This window comes from Pieris brassicae (genome assembly GCF_905147105.1).
Source record: "Pieris brassicae chromosome W unlocalized genomic scaffold, ilPieBrab1.1 SUPER_W_unloc_4, whole genome shotgun sequence".
Taxonomy (NCBI): Eukaryota; Metazoa; Arthropoda; class Insecta; order Lepidoptera; family Pieridae; genus Pieris; species Pieris brassicae.
Window position 1 is genome coordinate 35,602 of NW_025575869.1, and position 21,198 is coordinate 56,799.

Below are 21,198 nucleotides of genomic sequence, written 5' to 3' on the forward strand. Positions count from 1 at the left end.
AGTGATTCCGCTCTATTGCTTGCGCCGCTTCCGGATATTTATGTATGAAGGCCTTTGCATTCTTGTTTTTTATATAAATCGCGGTGCAAGGCGACGACGCAGCTCCAAAAATCACCGATGACATTCTATATTCCTTCACTGGCGCTTCCTTGTCTTTCCGCCATAGGAACCTGAGACTGTCTCTATCTTCTGCAGATATTTTCACCTGCAGAAACATTTCTTTTATATCGGCCGCTACCGCTACGGGACCTTGACGGAAGCGAAGTAGCACTCCAAATATTGACTGCAGTAAGTCCGGACCAGTCAGCAGAACGTCGTTGAGGCTGACTCCATTGTATTTAGCCGCGGCGTCGAAGACAATTCTCAGCTTCTTTTTAAGGGGGTGAACCACTGGAAAATGAGGCAGGTACCACTTTTTGTTGGATGTGCAGTCATCTGGTGCTTCTTCAGCGTAGTTACTTTTCAACAGATTCTCTATCTGCGCGCTATATTCATTTTTTAATTTAGCGTCCTTACGCAGTTTTTTTTCTATTCCTTGAAATCTGTTGAAAGCTGCTGCGTAATTGTTTGGAAGTTGTATGTCGTCCGTTTTCCACAATAGTCCGACCTCGTATCTGCCATCTTCCAATTGTCGACTGGTTCTATCCAATATTTCAAGCGCTCGCTGTTCTATATCCGTTGAAGGCCTCTTCGGCTGAACCCCCAAGGACTCAATACTAAAATGTTCCCTCACCAGCTGATCTGTTTTATCGACGACGCTTGCGTGTGCACATGTGTTCACATAATTGATCGGTGACACGCCGCTGCTGTCGGAACCGTGAAGAACCCATCCTAACTTTGTTCGTGACGCCACCGGCTGCCCTGGCTTCCCACGTCGTATTTGTAACGAGACAATGTATTCCCAATTGTCTTGGCCAATGAGCAGCTTCGGCGCCTCAGCTTCATAGCACACCTCTTGTAGTAAACCCCGCAAGTGATGATACTTCTTTAGCCGGGATTTATCTATGAGTTGTGGGGTTAATTTGAGCTCCTTGATAGTTCTTGCCCGTTTGAGTATGCACTTCTCGCTTTGCTTGATCCCTTTCACTTCGATATCTAAAATCATGGAATTATGGTTTTGCATTTGCCCTCCGCCGATAGTTTCTATGTTAAGGATTTCGCGAGGGCCTTGGATGCCGATGCTCGAAGCCACGTTTTCGTCAAGCAGTGTAACCGTTGAGCCTTCATCTAGCAGCGCCAGTACTTGTTTGCTCCCAGCCGGTCAATATATCTCTACCTTAAGCATCTTTAGAATAGCTTTCGGTGTGCTTATTGTGTTGACCGTCGCTGTCTCGGGCGCTACCTCATCGTGACATCGTTCGCTTTCCGACGTCACGTGTAATAGGCTATGGTGCCATCTTCGACAAATCTTGCACGGTGGTCTTCGACATGTTTCCTTTCGGTGCTTCCCAGTGAGGCACTTGAAGCAGACCTTAAGCCTCTTAACTGTTTCCCATCTCTCGTTGACTGCCGCCTTCAGGAATCTTTCACAGTCTTTGAGTTTATGGGTGCCTTCACAGTCTGGGCACTTGATTTCTTCTGGTGTACTCCTTTCAGCGACATTATAAGTAGCTTGCTTCACTGGCCTTCTTATCACTGCGCTCGGTCGTACACTTTTGTTGTCTTCGAGTACCGCGAAGGCGCCGCATTTATCCGCTTCTGAATTGAGGAAGTTGCTTATTGTTTGGATATCAGAGAATGATTCCTCTTCCCTCGCAGCCGTGAAATCGTACCACCTGAATCTAAGTATTGGAGGCATCTTCTCTATTATAAGTTTCACGATTTCGGGTGAGTAGAGGTATTGCGGTCTCTTCAATCCCTTTATGGCGGCCACGCTATTGTTGATTTGGCTAGCGAATACGCATATGTCCCTCGGATTTTCCGTCGTTCTAGGAAGCGCCATTAATTTCTCCAGTTCAGCTAACACCAGCGCGTCCGGTCTACCAAATCTTCGGCGTAAAGCGTTAATTACTTCTTCTGGCATTGCCTCTGAGTACAAGAGGCTCTCTGCATGCTTTCTCTCGCCGTGCCTTTAATCGCTTTACGTAGCCGCGCCATATTCTGAATGCCAGTGAACATCGGAGAAGTGTCTTCGTATACGACCCGGAACGCCGTCCATTCGGAGCTGTCCCCTTCAAATATTGGCAGCTCTTGAATGTACTTCGGTTGCGGCGCTACATGTGTCGTCATGGCTTCCTTTATTGCGTCAGCTATTGCTTGAATGTCGCTTTTTGTTTCTAATTCTTCTGGCCTTTGTGCCGATGTGCGCATCCAGTTTTTAACCTTTTCATTATGGTTATCACTGACATCTTCTATAACGGAGTCTTTCTCTTCCGTTGCTGCTTCTAACCGTATTCTGGCCAGGCGTGCTGCTGCCTGCGCTTCCCGGAGCTCGCAGCGAGCCAGCTCTTCTCTGGCCTCGGCTTGTCTTCTTGAGCTGGCTTTGGATACGACTCTCGATGCGGCCCGCCGGGTGGAACCCGCTAGTGCCAGAGTCAATGCTTGATCTGGCTGGCTGGCTGCGCTCGTCGACGTGGACTGCTCTATCGTTATCTCTCCGCTTGTAATCCGAGTGGCTTCGGACGTAGTAGCGGAGGTAGCAGTTAACGTCGATTCCCCTCGCTGCATCCCGTTCTGTGACCTTGTGACTGGCATTTTCTTTTCGCAATATTCACTTCTTGATGACAATCGGTGCAGAATCCGGCTCGAAGGACCACTTGTTGAATGCCAACCTCCACGACGCCTCAGAGACTCAAGCCTGCACGGGATAATACGTTTATGTGTTCGTTTGAAAACACCCGTGCAGTAACCAAAGTTCCTCGGCGCGGCTTTGAATACCGGTGGGGATTGACTTCGTACGTACCGCTATTGTTGCCAATCCCTACGACACCTCAGGTACTCGGGCCTGCACGGGATATTACGTTTAAGTCGTCGTTACGTTTATGTCGTTTGAATACGCCCGTGCAGTAACCAAAGTTCCTCGGCGCGGTTTTGTATACCGGTGGGGATTGACTTCGTACGTTTTGTCAAGACGGTTTGACGTAGTGCTGGCACCGCCTTAACCCACGCACCCCTGCTTCACACTTCGCTTCCGACCGTGTTGCGCGTAGCCATGACCGGCCATCAGCCGATTATTATCGCGTCGGTGTACCTCCCTCCCGCCAAGGACATACTAGAGAGCGATCTCAGAACCCTGTTTGCGATGGGCCCCTCGGTCTTATTAGTCGGGGATCTCAATAGCAAACACGGGGACTGGAATAGCTCAAAACAGAACCCTAATGGGTTAGCCCTCAATAGGCTTATAGACGTGCTCAATTTCAACGTCATTGCCCCCATACAACCGACTCGCCGTGGCATAACAGGCAACGGCCTTCTCTCAACGGACGTCATAGACGTAGCGGTTTTACGTAACGTGGCACTACAGCCGCGAAGCGTAGAGACGTTACACGAGTTAGACTCGGATCACTTCCCGGTTCACTTTGAATTCGGCCCTAACACTCGAGAGAAGAGGTTCAAGTCCATTGTCGACTGGCAGAAGTTAGACGAGGCCCTCAAGCCCGCCGACACCTCTGCCCTCCCAAATGTCCCCGACAATTTAGTCTCGTCCGCTTACGCGTTAGACGCGATCTCCTCGGTCACTAATCACATTCAGACCAAGGTCGCCGAGTCGTAGAACGCGGCGACTCGCGCCTTCGCCAGAGCCCCGACCGACGAAAACCGCAGAGCACTCCGCGCCTCGCAGCGCCGAGTCAAAGAGCGCATGTGGGAAATTAGAAACGAACGCTGGGACCGTCTTACCAGCGCATTGTCACCTTCGCACACGGCCTATTGGTCTCTCGCGCGTTCCCTTAAAACCGACAAGGTGGCGTCCATGCCCCCTCTCAAGCGTCCAAATCTGCCTGACGCATTCGACGACGACGAAAAAGCCGAGTGCTTAGCCGTCAACCTAGTGGAGCAGTGCACTCTTCTTCGACATAGCGAAAGCTTTCGACAAGGTCTGGCACAACGGCTTGGTTTACAAGCTCTACCACCTTAATGTGCCACTAAGACTCGTGCGTATCGTACACGACTTCTTGTCCGACCGCTCAATGCGCTATCGCGTAGAAGGAACGCTATCGTCTCCTCGCCCCATCATGGCCGGAGTCCCTCAGGGCTCGGTCCTCTCGCCCCTTCTGTTCACGCTGTATACCGGCGACATCCCTAGGGCTCCCAATGTGGAGCTAGCCCTCTATGCCGATGACACCGCTCTCTATACCACCCACAAAGATAGAGGTGTCATTGTGGACAGACTCCAGACCGCTACCACGTCGTTAGGCGAATGGTTTCGGAAATGGGGTTTCCAAATAAATCCCGAGAAAAGCGTAGCACTTCTCTTTGCCAGGGGCAACCCCGGTGCTATCGCTAGGGATAAATTTCACCTCAAGACAGAGGTAACCCTATACGGGCAAGCCATCCCTTGGCAAAAGTCCGTCAAATATCTAGGAGTCACGCTCGATAGCGGCATGTCTTTCCGTAAGCACATAGCCGCCGTTCGCAAGAAGGCCTATTTTGTCCTCTCTCGCCTCCATTTCCTCCTAAATAAAAGGAGTCAAATGTCTCTCAGACACAAGGTGATCCTGTACAAGGCATGCATCCGACCGTGCATGACATACGCTAGCGTAGTCTTTGCGCATTGTGCCCCCTCCTATATTCACCGGCTACAGGTGCTTCAGTCGCGATTCATGAGAATCGCGACCGGTGCGCCCTTCTATGTGAGAAACGTCGATCTCCACCACGACCTGGAGCTCCCTACCATAGCCCAATGGATGAAGTTGGCGTCCACACGCCACTTTGACAAGGCTAAACACCATCCCAATCCGCTGGTGCGTAATAGCATCAACTATTACCCCTTCCCGACAAAAAAGGCTCGTAGGAGGCCTCGACACATACTAACGGATCCGGATGATCCAATTACCGTAGCAAACGATAAATTAAAAGCCGCCCGCGCGGCCAAAAATAATAAAAATTGCCAATCACAGATTAGGGTATAAAACCGCCTTCACCGGAAGGCGAGGACCTTTACTTCGCACTTCGCTCACTCCAGTGAGCTTCCGTCCTGCCCTTCAGGCGATTGACCGCCCCGCGACGGCCCAAGCCGAGGTTCGAGTCTCACAGGAGACGCCCTTGCGCTAGTCGCGGGACAAAACGCCATTCTGGCCGAGCTACGCTCGCCAAAACAGCCCGAGCTGAGCTGTAAAGGCCCTTAAGGCCAACAGCGAGATTCCTTCTTCAAAAAAAATAATAATAATAATTGTGCGTAATTGTTTGACGTTGTCTTGAAATGAAACTGCGCCTTGATCTTGTTTCTTGCTTCGCCGATTATTCGTGGGTCCCAGTTCGTAGTCAGAGGAAAGATTAAAGAGAATTTTGCGTAGACCTCGCCGAGCTTAAGTACTCGAACAGTATACCGCGACGAGAGCTGCGCTTACAAACATCTGCGCCGGTATACCGCGACGAGAGCTATGCGACCCTTTTGTTCGGCGAAGCATTTTATTCGTTTATTTATTAACCATTTTTCATTCTTAAATTATTTACATATTTTAATTAACTTATAACTCATACTAAATTTTTACTTATGAGCTATCAACAATATTCTCATCAAACATAACTCATAGTTAATTTCTACTTATTAGCTGCCAAAAATATTCTTATTTATCTTATAATTATAGAGTCGCTAAAATTAACGTATAATCTATCTCTATTTATATTTACGAGTCGCCAACAGATACGGTGCTAGTAAATTTGTATAGAAATATAATGGACATATAAATAAAAGAATAATACCTGGAATAAAAATATTTTATTTAAATATGTAACCCTTACATCTAATTTTATTATAGATAATGGTGTTAATGTAGGTTAGGTATGTTTATTGTTGTTTGCTTAGACCCGTAGATTAGGTTAGGTTAGACATAGTTTATTCTATTTTTCTTTTAGAGCCATAGATCGGGTTAGTGAATGTAGGAAAGTAGATAACGACGCATTCGTAGCTGATAAGGTGGTGATTAGTAAGTAATTAGCAAGGGTTTTGGGAAAGCTATGTCTGGAACGGTTAGAGCTATCACTTCAGGAGTGAGTGCATTCGACTCCACACGGCCTGTTTAGTGTGGGTAGAGTACAACCTTTTTTTTTTAGGTTTGGCCAACCATGATTTTTACGTTTTTGGGGAACTTTGACGTGAGGCAGTCGCCGGGAATCCCTACTACTACCGTTCTTTGTGGTACACAAGTATATTAAGGAAGGAAATTATTTTCGTATTTTAGGTTTTCTCTATACATTTGTTATGCTATTAAAAAGTAGCTTACGGGTATAAAGTTCTGTTCCTTTATTAACGGAAGACTGTGCTATTGCGTAGGAAGCGTGGAACTGTGCTATGTTTTAGGATTTCTAAACCTTTTCCTATTATAACCTCTCGGCCCTGTCTTGTCGTATTAGTTATATCGATAAAAATCAAAGCTTCCCAACTGCAGGCCTTGATGCCTACCTAACAAATATGAAAGAAAAGAAGTCATATACTAGTACAATTTCTTGTTTAATTGTAGATATGATCTTGAATTGTCCGATTTCCTTTTAACGCTAAGAACATTTTACGTTATTTTTTATTTTTAACAGCTGTTAGATATTTTTATACATTATATATTTTTACAATACTTACCATTTGTATGAAGTTGAAATAAATTTAATAAGTATATAGGAAAGTTTATAATCTTTATTTATAAGAGGTTACTAGGGTAGTGAAGCGTTTATTTAGCTAGATATATAGGCTTTATGTGAACTAATATATAGTATTTTTCACGCCTTGGGTGTGAACTGAATGCCATAGTAATTTGGAAAAATATTATTTAGCCCATGTTCATCCGAGATAACGTAGGGTTCTAATTCTAATTGATCCTGTCAATCCATCCAGTTTCGGGGCCTATTCAAAAAGCAAACAATCAAATCTTGTTTTATAGTATTCGTATCTTTTTATAATTTTCACAATTTTTAGAGATTCTAAGGGTGAATTCATTTTTATAAAGTTTTTTTTATTTTTCAGAAATAATGGATTTTAATTTATTATTAATTTTAACCATTATTTTAAAATTTAGCTTAATTAAATCTATAATATTTTTATTATTTTAGAAGTCCTAAGTCAGTTTAATATTATAAAAAGGTTCTTACAGGACTTATTTCTTCTAATTTTTTTTTATAATAATAATTTTTAGAACTTCTTAAGTGAGTTGAATATTTTTATAAAGTTTTTTTTTCTACAGAAATAATTGATTTTAATTTATTAATGTTTTTAACGATTCTTTTAAACTGACTTTAATTAAATGTATAATAATTTTATTATTTTTAGAAGTCCTAAGTCAGTTTAATATTATAATAAGGTTCTTACAGGACTTATTTTTTTAAATAATAATTTTACCATTTTAGAGCCTTTTAGGTGAGTTAAATAAATAAATATATATATATATATATTTAATTTTATAAAGTTTATTTTTTTTACAGAATTAATTTATTATTAATTTTAACCATTATTGTATACTCCACAAAAGCCGCAGTAGATCGAATAATTACGCAGGCGTTGCCTCACGGCACTACCATCACAGGACTACGCAGTCCCAGCATTTAGCCACAAAAGTAAGGCACGCGAACGACGATTGCATGAATAATGCAAGCCGTGAAAATACAGCAAACGGCTGATTCATTTTTTTTTAAATATTACAATTACTTTATTAGACAAAAAAAAACATTACACTTTGTACTTACATTTTAAAGGTTGTAAACATACAATATGCGACGAAACGTTGAGCTACAATATTCATTTTGGTTAACCTTACACATAATATACTTCTATGAGCACTATCGTTTAAACTAGGCCTAGCCTGTATCTTAAACGCTAGTTCCTTCCAGTGTCAAAACAAAATTGGTTAAGTAGTTTGTCATTAGATATTTATTAATTTTATTGTTTATTAAACAAAATGAAGGTAGAATCTATTTAAGTTGTTGCAATGTAGAAAGTGTGAACTTCGATTAAGATTTTTAAGTCTTGTGGATGAGAAATTGTTATTTCGGCAAGTATAGATGGAAACTAATATTTATTGTTAAGATTTTCTATTTAAATTAAATTTTAAACAATATAACAGATTGAAGTTAGAAGTTTTAAAATATGATCTTGGTCCCAGAATTCAATCCGGACAAAATTATGACAATTTGTCAAAGAATGTGAAAGAATTACGACTCTACGACATTATACGACATACGCATATCACGATTATTTTCATACACGCAAAATAGCATCGGTGTACGGTCTAAATTATTGTTTACGTATATCTCACGAAGAGGCTACAAATTTAAATCCGTGGCGAGACAACTAGCAGATCGTTAGTCAAAACGTAAAACATATTTCTTAAAATCGATTGGTCAAATGTAACGTTCCTTTGAAGAAAGATTCCGATCAAAGTTGATGTCTAGAACCTCGAAAGGAAAATGAAAATATTTTAAGTGTCTCAAAGATTTTTCTGGTTTTGAAAGTTAAGAGGAGTTATTTTCATTATTGGCAACCGTTAATAGAACTTGTTATTACACGTCCAATTAAAGATTAACATTAATAAGGAAATGGAATGAAAATATAGATACTTATTTGTAGCTGGGTTCTTCAAATAAGTTTAGCGATTGGTTTTAAAACATGTACAGAAATTAAGATAGAGCTAAGCGACAGGTTTTTACCCGTAATACGGCCTGAAAGAAGATCAAACTGGGAACGGTAAAACAAAAACCAAAAAAAAAATCCAGAACTGATGGCCTGGTAATTTGTGCACTGTCCTACTGTCTTAGGCTGTGCACTTTGCCCTCTACCGCGAATTAATAAGTGGACAATACTTCAGTCAAGGGTGTTGCATTACACTGGACCTTGCAAGAGGGTACTATTAGAAAGCTGATGCTATTTGTGGTTTTAAGTGAGCAAGGGTTGCAAAGGTGATGAATGGGAAATTAGTAAACGAAGTCTAATTTTACATACATATTGCTCCCAGCACTTAAAGTTGGCACTGCTGATAAACAAACTTGATTTACTTCAGATGAATTGGACTCTGCAGTATGTTAACATTCAGCAGAGCCTAGTCGTTCATGGCTTGTTTTTTGTGGGGGTCGTATTTGACTGTAATTCACTTTGGGTTTATTATATTACAAATGACAACAAAATTGCGTTTTGGCACAGCATATACCGGAATCGGAACGGAAAAAAGTCTCAATTTAAGTAACAAATCTAAAACTTTGATGTTATTTCATGTCGACAATTTAGCTTGCTTGTTAAGACTGTTATAATTTTTATATTAAAACTAGTATGTTTATAGTAAAATTACATATGACTTTTCTACATATATATATTCCCTGTGCATAATCAATACTTGACTTACACTAACAATAGTTTTCTTTTTATTATTTGTCTTAGTAGTGGATATGAAATACTTTTATTTGTGTCTGATGATAAAAATATCGTTCAACAGAATTGATAAGATATTGAATGTAAGGAAATTATTGTATCAATTTGATCGGTTACCAATGAGTTTGTATTTGACAAATTATTTGATAAAGTAATGTCAAATTTACGTCATCTCCAGAAGTAATAGTATCCTAATAAAAGCGATGGCTGAATATAATAAGTAAGTTTTGAGTGAATTCAAATATGTTGTTGAAACATAATACTGAGAACAAGTAGGGTTGTAGTAGTAGTTGGTGTTATTCATATAATTAGGTATTTTGTGAGAAATGAAAGTGCTTCAAGTAATTGTTGTGCTTACGATAAGATTTTTTTTATGATTTTGATATATATTTTTGTTAAATTTATGTTTTGAACACGAGACTAGAATATCAATTTTACATGATAAAATCACTTTTGTATAAAGGATCATAAAGGGATCACAATAGATTTAGTTATGTAAACTTTATTGTGAATCTGCTGTGAATATGAAGAGGTTACAGCAGATTTTGTTATTTAAAACTATTGTGAATGTGAAGAGGTCACAATAGATTTGATTATGTAACACTATTGTGACTATGAAGAGGTCACAATAGATTTGGTTATGTAAGACTATTGTGAATGTGAAGAGGTCACAATAGATTTGGTTATGTAAGATTATTGTGAATGTGAAGAGGTCACAATAGATTTGGTTATGTAAGACTATTGTGAATGTGAAGAGGTCACAATAGATTTGGTTATGTAAGACTATTGTGAATGTAAAGAGGTCACAATAGATTTGGTTATGTAAGACTATTGTGAATGTAAAGAGGTCACAATAGATTTGGTTATGTAAAACTATTGTGAATATTAAGAGGTCACAAGAGATTTGGTTATGTAAGACTATTGTGAATGTAAAGAGGTCACAAGAGATTTGGTTATGTAACACTATTGTGAATGTGAAGAGGTCACAATAGATTTGGTTATGTAAAACTATTGTGAATATTAAGAGGTCACAATAGATTTGGTTATGTAAGACTATTGTGAATGTAAAGAGGTCACAAGAGATTTGGTTATGTAACACTATTGTGAATGTGAAGAGGTCACAATAGATTTGGTTATGTAAAACTATTGTGAATATTAAGAGGTCACAAGAGATTTGGTTATGTAACACTATTGTGAATGTGAAGAGGTCACAATAGATTTGGTTATGTAAAACTATTGTGAATATTAAGAGGTCACAATAGATTTAGTTAGTAAGACTATTGTAAATTATTGATAAGATTGATGACTTGATATTTTAAAAGAGTACCGAGAGTTTTTTACGCCGGCTTTTTCTCTCGGCCTACACCCTGTGTCTTCTTTGCCGATGAGTAGGGATGTCTACCGAGACAAATTCATATATTCCTTAATAAATGAACATAAATAATTAGTAACGTCACAATGGATTAAATTTAACTCTCTGTAGTTATAGATGTAATTCAAAAGTTAAAGTTAAAATTTCGTTTCTAATTTGAGTTGTATGTTACAAAGCATTCTTTTTTTTGCGAGACGCAAACATTGTCAGGAAAGGCCGACTGTTAGCTTCTAATATTAATTTAATTAAATTCTAAACATTTTTATAAAACATATTCTTAAGAATCTTGCTACAAGTGCGCATGTGCAATAGTTACTCATTTCATTCGTTCGGTTGTTTACGAGTTGTTACGAATTGACTCGACCATTTTCGCGAAGTGGGATGGTCGCGTCGGAGGAGGGAGTTGTGATGATAAAAGAGGTTGTGACACATGCGCACGGGCCTTTTCTTCGTACAAGTTTGAAGTTATACAGTTCACGTAAAATCAGTGAAGTAAATTATAGTGAATTAGGTCATCATTGAAGTGTTTAATTTCCTACCCTAAGAACTAAATCAACTACCGCTAACACTTGTTAATATTTCAGTTTTCTATAAATTAAATTTTAATTTCAAAAATTCTTAAAAGGCCGGCAACACACTCGCGAACATTGAGTTCTATAAAAAATACTTATAAATAATATTCTTGTTTGTATTTAACTTCAACAAAGTCATAAAAATTCTTAATAGGCCGGCAACGCACTCGCAAAGCTGACATTGAGATTGTCCATGGACAATCTGTTCGTTTACCACCTATTCCATAAAAAACAGTAATTGGTAATAATCTTGTTTGTATTTAAATTTTCTTAAAATTTCAATACATAAGTCATAAAAATTCTTAAAAGGCCGGCAACACACTCGCGAACACTTCGACATTAAGCGTGTACGTTAACGGGGGTATCAGTTAACATCAGATAAGGCTCCTGCCCGTTAACACCTGTTCTATAAGAAATACTAATAAATAATATTCTTGTTTGTATTTAACTTCAAATAAGTCATACAAATTCTTAATAGGCCGGCAACGCACTCGCGAACTTGACATTGAGATTGTCCACGGAAAATCCGTTCGTTAACCACCTGTTCCATGAAAAACAGTAATAATCTTGTCAATATTTCAGTTTTCTATAAATTACAATTTTTAATTTCAAAAATTCTTAAAAGGCCTGCAACACACTCGCGAACATTGAGAGTGTGCATTAACGGCGGTATCAGTTAAAAACATATAAGGCTCGTGTCCGTTACCCCTGTTCCAAAAAAAACAGTAATTGGTATCTTGTTTGTATTTAAATTTTCTTAAAATTTCAATACATAAGTCATAAAAATTCTTAAAAGGCCGGCAACACACTCACGAATACTTCGACATTAAGCGTGTACGTTAACGGGGGTATCAGTTAACATCAGATAAGGCTCCTGCCCGTTAACACCTGTTCTATAAGAAATACTAATAAATAATATTCTTATTTGTATTTATTGTAATAAAACAACGTGACTGAGCGAGTACCGGAAAAGAACTGAACTTTATTTTCTAAAGACAAAAGTAAAGAATCTCATAGACAACATTTGATGACACTCTGGTACAAGATGTCGCTAGTAGTAGGTACATCTATATTTTGCTATTTATAATACTCCCACTCAAAATATAGATACTATATAAACAAAAGAAACAATTACACTTTAACAATACCTAAAGTATTCAAATGTTTATAATGTTTTACAGCAGCGAGACTTTTTGTAAACAAATCTGCAGGCATATTTGATGTACATAGATAATTAACACTTATAATGTTTTCATTAATTAATTCTCTACAATAATGATATCTGACATCAATATGCTTCGTTTTATTATGGAATACAGGGTTTAACAACAATTTCTGTGCGCTCATACTATCATTATATAAAATGATCTTATACATCCTTTTAGTAAGTTCAAATTGTAAATTTCTCAAATAAACTGCCTCTTTGCAGGCTTCTGATATGGATACATATTCAGATTCGGTACTAGAAAGTGTAATACATTTTTGCTTACTACAACTCCAAGATATAACAGACCCAGACAAAGTATAACAAAATCCTGAATATGATTTCCTATCATTAACATCACTGCACCAGTCTGCATCAACATAACCTTCAATGTTTGCATTTTTGCCCTTACTATATTTTAAACCTAAATCTTTTGTCCCTTTCAAATACCTTAAAATTCTTTTGGCATAAACCCATTGTTGTTCAGTATTACAATTATTGAATTGACTTAAATATGACACTGCATAAGCTATATCAGGTCGTGTGAGCACAACCAAATACATTAGGCTCCCGATAAGCTGCTGATAGGGATTTTGATTACTACAATCATTTTCCTTCTTACATTTTAAGTTGACCTCCATTGGAGTATTCACAGTGTTACAATCAACCATATTGAACTTAGTCAACAATCTATCAATATATTTTTCTTGACTTAAAGTCACAGTACAATTATTATTTTGTTTATCAAATACAACTGACATGCCAAGACATTCCTTTACAATTCCCAAGTCTTTTAATACAAAAATCTTATTCAACATATCCTTAAGATTACTAGTTTCATTTCTATCATTTGAGAATACAAAGAAATCATCGACATATAATGTCACGATGGTTTTACTGCTGCCAGCAAATTTTGTATATAAACATGACTCTATTTGGGACTTAATATAACCATTAGCTAACATGCAACCATCCACTTTCTTATGCCATGCACGAGATGCCTGTTTGAGACCATATATAGATTTGGTCAATTTTAAAACTTTATTATTTGGACAGACATAACCTAAAGGCTTTTGCATATATATTGTCTCAGACAGATCTCCATTTAAGAAAGCAGTTTTCACATCAAGATGTGTTACTTCTAGGTTGAACTGCACTGATAATGCGAATAATAACCTAAGTGTTGTATGCCGTACTACTGGAGAAAATGTTTCACTATAGTCCACACCATATTTTTGACTACACCCTTTAGCCACAAGTCTGGCTCGATAGCGGACATTATTTTCACTATGACACTTTTTTTTTAGAACCCACTTGCACTTAACTATATTGCCACTTGCAGGAATATCAACAACTTCCCATGCTTTGTTGTCTTCAAAGCTTTTCAGCTCTTCTTTCACTGCCTGTTCCCATTGCTCCTTCTCTGGTCCCCTTTGTGCTTCTTCTAATGTCAGTTCATCACTAAAATATTCATTACACTGTTCTGTGCACATATATCCAAACCTTTCTGGTTTTTGTCTCACCCGTTGTGACTTTGATGTGGTTTCTGGTTGCTGTTCTTCCTCAGATGTCATGGACTCCTCCTCTGGTACATAGGTTTCATCCATGTCATTCGTTAAAATGAATGAATCCTCTCCATCATGGTCTGACACCTCTCCCACTGAAGATGTATGTGGACTATTTTCTGCTGGTTTGTCTTCTACCACTTCCATTTCAATCATATTTTCTTGATGAGATAACTTTTCATTTATGAAGACAACATCTCGACTGGTTATAATAGCCTTTGTTGAAGGATTGTATAACCTATACCCTTTGACATCCTCAGGGTAACCAACCAGTATGCATTGTTCTGATTTCTTGTCCCACTTACGTCTTCTCTCCTTGGGTATATGTCTCATGACAGTACTACCAAAAATCCTTAAATGACTGAGGTTGGGTTTGCCTCCTGTCCACAACTCGTACGGTGTACAGTGGTTCAATCCACCTTTTACAATTCTATTTTGTAAATAGACTGCTGTGTTAATGGCTTCAGCCCAAAATTCCTTGCCTAATCTTGCATCAAATAAAAGGCATCTTGCTTTCTCGATCAGAGTCCTATTCATACATTCACAAAGCCCGTTTTGCTCAGGAGTATAGGGATTGGTTCTTTGATGAATTATACCCAGTTTCTTCAAATAATTATCAAAATCTCTGTTACAGAACTCTGTGCCATTATCACTTTTTATTTTACAAGTATTTTTATTTTATTTGACGTTGAATTCTCAACTCTTGCTTTATATTCTTTAAAATATTGTAAAGTCTCATTTTTACCTTTTAAAAAATAAACATATGTCATGCTGCTGTGATCATCAACAAAAATGAGAAAGTACCTTGATCCTCCTAGCAATACATTCTCCATTGGGCCACATATATCACTGTGTACTATTTCCAATAGCTTAGTACTCCTGTTCCCTTTATTATCGAAGGGCAACCGACTTTGCTTTCCTTCACAGCACACTATACAGTTGGACTTGTTGATGTCGGCCTTCTCAGTTAATTTGACCCCCTCCACAGCATCCTGCATTTTATTCATGTTATCACTGTTGACATGTCCCAATCTACGATGCCAAACTTCTGGAGACTGCTGTTGCTGCCACCAAACAAGATGAAGTATTTAGTTTATAAACTCCATTTATAAGTGATACAGTCGCTACTAGAGTGTCCTGTTTATTAAATATCTCGCATCCATCGCTTGTAAAATACACCTTGTTACCCTGCCTTATCAGTTGGCTTACTGACAATAAGTTGGTAGATAATTTGGGCACACACAACACTTTTTCAACAGTTATGTTAAAGTCACATCCTTCAGTTGATGTTGTTATGTTTACTTTTCCACAACACAACACTGGGATTTTATTCTGGTTAGCAACCATGATTTCCTTGGTGAACCCAGAATAACATTCGTCGACCATCCAATCTTTATTGCTTGTCAAATGCGAACTTGACCCAGAGTCGACATACCAGTCACTCTTGTCAAATATTCTGCTAAAAAACACGGCACTGAATGCATTACTTGTTTTTGACGATTTATTTTCAGAATTCTTATAAGATTTATCTTTTTTTTTTTTTTTTTTCCCCTTTCTTGGCCTGCACGGTTTGTGCGTCAGCCATGCAAAAAAGTTAGGAAGTGTGTTATTAGATTTATTTTATTGGTTTGGAAATTGGATCGGAATTTTGAAAAGGATCAGATAAATTAGGTATATAATAAGTACATAAATGATTATAATTTTATATTGTTATGAAAAATGAAACTGGCTAAAATTCTATATACATCAATATTTATATTAGATAGAAGGATAGAGATTGAAGTAGGAAAAGGAATTTTAATGGACAAAAGCGAGGAAATAAAAGCGGAACGGTCATGTTGAGGACAGGCAAAAGATTTATCTTTATAAGTGCATTGATTACGGTAGTGGCCATGTTGTTTACAATTATAACATTTGACGTGTTGTTTTTCTTTGACAGATGTCGACATTCGTTCATTCTCACCATCTTTCTTGTACATAGACTGTGTACTCTTTACACTCTTTGATTTTTGATTCTTGCGGAAACAAGCAAACGCATTGTTGGCATCACTGTCTTCCGGTTCAATGTCCATCAATTTCCCTTTAATGGCGTCGGTTGTGATTATCAAGCCCGAATGCTCGATTGCCATTATCATGGGCATATATTTTTCAGATAATCCAGCCAACATGATAGATCCGATCCACTCATCACTTATGCCAAAACCCGTACCTTGTAATTTCTGACCAGCTTCAACAATTTGTGTTACATATGACGTCATCGAAGTGCAATTTTCTAATCGAATAGAAATTAAATTCCTCAGAAGACTTATTTTTCTTGTAAATCCCGAGTCATCGAATAACATCTTCAATTTATCCCACAATTCTTTCGATGTTGCTACATTCTTTATATGAACATAAAGAGCCGGGTCAATTGTTAGAATCAACTTCGCTTTTGTTCTCGCATCGTCTGCAGCTGCTGGAGCAACGTTGGGCTCAGGTTTGATACACCCAACCATTCCCTCTAAGACAAGGAAATTTTCTGCTGCGAAACACCATTCACTGTAATTTTCACGCCCTTTCAGTTTCGGCACACTAATGTGATAGTTCGAACTGGACGCCATTACTGATGCCTGACGCGACACAATAAATCTGCACAACTCAACACACTTAGTCCTATTCTGCCACGAATTATTATTATCGATAATGTCCTGATAATCAATAATTATACTGTCGCGAGAACTAAGTACTTTTTATGAGCCAGGAGCGGCCTGGGCCCATAACCTGTAATAAAACAATGTGACTGAGCGAGTACCGGAAAAGAACTGAACTTTATTTTCTAAATACAAAAGTAAAGAATCTCATAGACAACATTTGATGACACTCTGGTACAAGATGTCGCTAGTAGTAGGTACATCTATATTTTGCTATTTATAATATTTATCTTCAAATAAGTCATACAAATTCTTAATAGGCCGGCAACGCACTCGCGAACTTGACATTAAGATTGTCCACGGACAATCTGTTCGTTTACCACCTGTTCCTAGAAAAACAGTAATAAGTAATAATCTTTTTAATATTTCAGTTTACTATAAATTACAATTTTTAAGTTTAAAAATTCTTAAAAGGCCTGCAACATACTCGCGAACATTGCGAGTGTGCAGTAACGGCGGTATCAGTTAAGATCATATAAGGCTCGTGTCCGTTACCCCTGTTCCATAAAAAATGTAATTGGTTATAATCTTGTTTGTATTTAAATTTTCTTAAAATTTCAATACATAAGTCATAAAAATTCTTAAAAGGCCGGCAACACACTCGCGAACCCTTCGACATTAAGCGTGTACGTTAACGGGGGGTATCGGTTAACATCAGATAAGGCTCCTGCCCGTTAACCCCTGTTCTATAAGAAATACTAATAAATAATATTCTTGTTTGTATTTAACTTCAAATAAGTCATACAAATTCTTAATAGGCCGGCAACGCACTCGCGAACTTGACATTGAGATTGTCCACGGAAAATCCGTTCGTTAACCACCTGTTCCATGAAAAACAGTAATAATCTTGTTAATATTTCAGTTTTCTATAAATTACAATTTTCAATTTCAAAAAATCTTAAAAGGCCTGCAACACACTCGCAAACATTGAGAGTGTGCATTAACGGCGGTATCAGTTAAGAACTGTTGTAATTCTTGTTAGGGCACGATAATTATACACACAGTATCCGTAATAAAGAAATATATTTACTGTTTAACTTGGAAGTGATATGTCTGCTTCCTACCACGATACACATTGGAATGAAACAGAAATGACCTGGAGCAGAGTGAGGTAAAGACAATTTGGCGCCTCGACAAGATGGCGGCTCGATCGCTCATTCAAATGACAGGAAAAAGTCAATACAATGATTAATTTTTGCAATATTACTCAAATAAATCAACATGCCCCCTCAAAAATTAATTCTTGTACAAATCAAATGCCTAAACAGAACTATATAACTTCCAAGCGAGTCTGGGAAAATACAAAAATAATGATCCAACATTTGTTGCTCGGATAAGGGAAAACCCAGAAAAACCTTATCAGATCATTTCATCATCTTAAATTCGATACATTATATACATTACATATAATTATCAGAACACAATGAATATAACAGAATAATTAAATTAATAACAAATAATAGCCAACTCATTAAATATTATAATTGTAAACCCATGTTTCTCCTCATTTCATGAAACGTAACCGCTGGTAATGGTTTTGTTAACGCATCTGCAAGTTGTTGACCTGTGTGAATGTTTTTTAGCTTTATTACATTTTTCTCTATTTGTTCCCTAGAAAAATGATATTTAATATCTATATGTTTTGTCCGCTTATGATTAGTCGGATTATTTGCTATGCTTATACAGCTGTTATTGTCTTCATATATTACAATAGGAGTGGATACATCAATATGAATACTCCTTACCAAAGATTTAAGCCATAAAGGCTTCATATAAGGCCATATACTCAGCCGCTGTGGAGGAGGCTGCTACTGACTATTGTTTCTTTGTTGTCCAGGTTATTGAACAATGTTGAAACAATTTAAATATATACCCGGTTGTACTCTTTCTATCATTTACATCATTACCTCCCCAATCGGAGTCCACATACCCAGTTAAGATGTTATTATATTCACACCTTTTATAACATAATTTAAAATCAGTTGTGCCTTTTAAATATCTAAGCACTTTTTTGAGGCATTGCCACAATTCTTTATTATTTTAATTTGTGTACCTACTTAATATATTAACGCTAGTGCTTAAGTCAGGTCGAGTACATAACATTATATACATTAGACAACCAATTAAATTGCGACATGGAGCAGTGTAATTTTTTTCTGAGTTTAGTGCTTCATAATTGAGTTTACTATCCATAGGAGTAGTTGCAGGTTTTTGTTGCAATCCTGCATGCAAAATTTATTTAAAACTGTTTTAATATAAGCACTTTGATCTAACATTATCATATCATCGCAACGAGTTATTTTAATTCCAAGAAATAATTTAATTTCATGTAAATCTGTCATTTTAAATTTACTCATTAAATATATTTTAAAACTGTTTATTGTATTTACATTAGCACTCACTATTACCAAATCATCAACATAAAGTACCACATATATATTTTTCTGTATATCTCCTTTATTTAGTATATAAATACATCTATCTACTGATGAATTCTGAAAACCCTCCCGCCTAAGAGACTGTTCAAAAATTTCAAACCAGTATCTAGCGGCTTGCTTTAGCCCATATAATGCTTTATTTAATTTACACACATAACCATTTTTGCAAGACACCCCTTCTGGAACTTTCATATATATTTCTTCCTGTAGTACCCCCTTTAGAAATGCAGTTTTTACGTCCATGTGATGTACAAGTAAATTATATTGATTAGCAAAAGCAATAATAAATCTAAAACTAGCTATTCTTGCAACAGGTGCAAAAGTCTCATTATAGTCTATGAGATATTCCTGGCTAAAAGCCCTAGCAACGAGTCGAGCTTTATAGCGTAAAGGCTTTCCGAATTCATCATTTTTTATATTAAACATCCATTTGCAATCTATAATATTTTTGTTATCTGGCCGTGGTACTAAAGTCCAATTTTTTATTTAAAAATAGAGAATTTAATTGCACCTTCCCAATGAACTCTATCGTCTCGTGTTTTAAACTGAAAGATCATCAGAATGTGCATTTGGTTGTTCAAATTCGACGATGTCATGGTTAGTTTTGCGAATTTTCTGAGGAACTTCATAATCATCAGATTTACAGGTATCTGATTTATATCTGTCAGTTTTTTGAGACTTTATTGACTTTGAAATGTTGTCAATGTTAACATTATCATGAGAATTTACTATATTCTCTTCAGGTCGCAACGCAGGCCTGGATTGAAGTAATTTGTCTCATCTACTATGACATCTCTGACACTAATAAATATTTCGCATTTAGGATTCCAAACTTTATAACCGTTTGGTTCGTATCCCACAAGAATACCTTTCCATGACTTAACATCGAATTTTGTCTTATATAACTTATCATGCACATAAACTGTTGAACCAAAAAAATTAAAATATTTTATTTGTGGTTTTTTGTTATGCCACATTTACGAATTCAATCATCATGTAAGTAATTTATATATTATTTAACATTGTACATTATAGTATGAAGTTGTAATAATTTTAAGCAGCATTATTTTCTTTAGGTGACGTAATTGGTGAATAATATCGTAATTGAAAAGGATATTTCTCTTTAAATGTACAAGCTGTGTGTGATGCAGAAATAAAATATATTAATGTTGTTCCCTATGGCCTGGTGCCGCTCATGATGCAACAACTTTTGTAAACTCAGTTCTACAAGTTAATTCAAATTTATTGATAAGAAGGTAGAACTTGATAAATGTGCCAACTAAATTAACAGGTATATTTGTTTATAGCTTAATATCGTACAGGTCTACTGAGAAATCACTGGATGGTTGTTAATAGTGCTTACTCAAATATACCTTATTCATTAACACCATTTCTCTGACTGACCAGAGATATGATGAAGTACACATTAAGAATAGGAATACTATAGAGAGGTAAATATATAGTATAATTTAGAGTATTAATAATTATACTATGTCAAAAAGTTGCAAGATATGTGACCCAAATGAAACATGATGTAAGGTTAAAATATTTGTCTTTTTCGGAAAATTTGGAGTATGGAAATGTCGCTTTAACATTGTATTTATTACTAGCTTAAGTTCAAGCTATTGTTATTGCCACAGCTGTTATGCAAAATATTTGTAAGGATTATAATTTGTAGATATACCGGCAGAAGTTTTAGTTCCAACACTTGATACAGTTTCAAGTCAAGAAGTTAATGAAGGAAATCAAGACATAACTGAAAGAACAAGCTTTATTTATTATTTTGGAAAATTAATATATTCTTCTTAATTCTAGCAGAAACAAACATGTTGTATTTAAATGTCCTTTTGTA

General features: G+C 37.1%; 1 long non-coding RNA gene across 1 annotated transcript; it reads left to right on the forward strand.

Annotated features, from left to right (window-relative positions):
* Positions 1–19,770: 19,770 nt before the first annotated feature.
* Positions 19,771–21,084, forward strand: LOC123719073. Its single transcript, XR_006755133.1, has 3 exons — positions 19,771–20,342; positions 20,654–20,797; positions 21,025–21,084. It is a non-coding gene; the product is annotated as an uncharacterized LOC123719073 (long non-coding RNA).
* Positions 21,085–21,198: the final 114 nt, after the last annotated feature.